The 2,204-nt window shown below is 45.1% G+C and overlaps 1 non-coding gene across 1 annotated transcript; it reads right to left on the reverse strand.

Annotated features, from left to right (window-relative positions):
• Positions 1 to 1,640: 1,640 nt before the first annotated feature.
• Positions 1,641 to 1,722, reverse strand: trnal-aag. Its single transcript has one exon. It is a non-coding gene; the product is annotated as a tRNA-Leu (tRNA).
• Between the last annotated feature and the right edge of the window lie 482 nt (positions 1,723 to 2,204).

Genomic DNA, 2,204 nt, shown 5'->3' on the forward strand with positions numbered 1-2,204 from the left:
CAGGACCTCTGGTGCCAATTCTCGCACGTTGAATAACGACAGACAGCTTCCAAATGAGGGCTTTCAGAGACGGCTTTGGGGTACATTTGACAGACAGACTAGTTCAGGAATTCGTGGTGCACTGTGTCACCAGAGCATCAGCTTCTTCCCTGTCTTTGAACCGGGCCGCCTGCGCAAGGAATGCAAATGCGGTACTGCTTTTCGTGGAAGGATCAGAAGGTGGTAACTACACTCTCAAACAGAATGGCATATGATCAGAGCCAGGCTGGAGAAAAACTTTACAATGCTTTGCACAGCCATTAAATGGTGTTACATTACTTTTCACTACGCGAGCAGATTTGTTTAAGCAAATTCGAAGGCAGGTTTGCAGATTGGAAAGTAAGCAAGAAAGCTCCGTTCTTGTCCATGGAAAAGGCAGCAGCAGAAGAACAAAGCAGTTTCTGTGCAGTTTCGAACTGGGGACCTTGCGCGTGTAAGCCGAATTAGATGACCACTACACTACAGAAACAAGTCTCAGCCACCCCCGCTGTGGCTCAGTGGCATCCAGCACTGAAAGTTGAAGCCGTTCTACCTTTCACCTTTCTGTTTCCAATGGCTCGTTGTTTAATGGGACTTGTTTAATTTTGGCTATGTGGTGAGCATGGACGAGATACACCGAAGTATCTGTTTCCACTCGGTGTACCCCAATAACGTTGTGTTGCTTACACCGGCTTTAAAGGATTACTTTTTAGCGGAGTTTGCCGTCGCAGTCTGTGGCACAATCATTTAGTCTGTTCGACTGCTCACGGGAAAGGTAGTCTGTGAAACACTGCAGAAACGAACGACGTTCTTACTTTTGCTCCGACGGACCATACTCCGTGAAATTTTCCCAGATTCTCAGTTGAGGAGTTTTACAGCTGGAAGTTACTTCAGAAACCCTGCTAATTCGTAATGTATTGAGCGAATCGCAAAACAGAAAGCATTTAACACGGAACACAAACAAAACTGGCAAACCAAATGTATTTTCAGACACAGCGAAGCATGAATGCAAAATGTGAGACAGTCCGGGGTCATGAGCCATAAACTAATCTCACAACTAACAACAGGGCAATTCCAAACTACTCTTTCAAACATATTGGAGCCTGAGTGCACCACCACTTCCCAGACAATGCTGTAAAGAGAGAAAGAAAGAACATAATAAGAATGAGCCATAAAAAGTGAATTTCACCAATCACAGTCTCGATTAGATTACCTTTCCCTTCCGATGTCTCCAGGACGGAGATGAAGGAAATGGGAGAATTTCAATCACATATGACATCGAAATTCATTGGAACGATATTCTCATTGGCCAGAAAACCAAATAACGATGAGTCGAGTCACCGTAGGACTTTGTTTCACAACAGCGATGAAATTACAGTCTCCATTCGGTTCTAGTAAAAACTCAACTTGCCTGGAACGTAAAGCAACAGTAAAGCTGTTTGCGATTTTCCGCGCGGGAGGCGAGACGATCATGACAGCACAGACAGTGCGGAAAAGTCGGCACTTTTGCACACCACATTTAATTGCCCGGGAAACAAACCCATTTTTCTTCTGTTTTGAACAGAAATGCAGCAGTGGTCGAAACAGCATTTAAACAATGCTGCGTCGTTGATCAGCAGAAATGGCAGCGGTGGGATTCGAACCCACGCCTCTGTCGATACTGGAGCCTTCATCCAGCGCCTTAGACCGCTCGGCCACACTACCAACCGGCCACGCTTCCCTGTTCTTGCACTTCCGATTGTGCTCCTGCATAACAACAGATGCAAAGTCACGTGAAAAGGGTTCCATGATCCCTCTCCGACTCGAACAACTGCTGGGATGTGCCCGTCTACAATATTAATTTCGCTGCAGATAATGATAGCCCATCAATCCAGAAATGTGCCCGTCTGCAACCTCAATTTCGTAGCAGATAATGATAGCCCATCAATCCAGACAAAAATCAATGGTAAGCTGAGTATTTCTTCTCAGACTCTTTTCAGCTACAAATGTATCTGTGAGTGCGTGAGAACATATGATCGGTTATGATTTGGTCAAATTACCATGAGCTGCTTGACATTACTACAATTTCGATTCTTGCTTTGCAAAATGATTTTAGCCATTGCTCGAAACAGACAACTTTCACGTTTTCACGGAACATGAAACACACCGGACTACAGGGAAAATGCACAAAGCTTGTCAGGCCGTGT

Source organism: Chiloscyllium plagiosum, unplaced genomic scaffold, assembly GCF_004010195.1.
Source record: "Chiloscyllium plagiosum isolate BGI_BamShark_2017 unplaced genomic scaffold, ASM401019v2 scaf_88751, whole genome shotgun sequence".
Lineage (NCBI taxonomy): Eukaryota > Metazoa > Chordata > Chondrichthyes > Orectolobiformes > Hemiscylliidae > Chiloscyllium > Chiloscyllium plagiosum.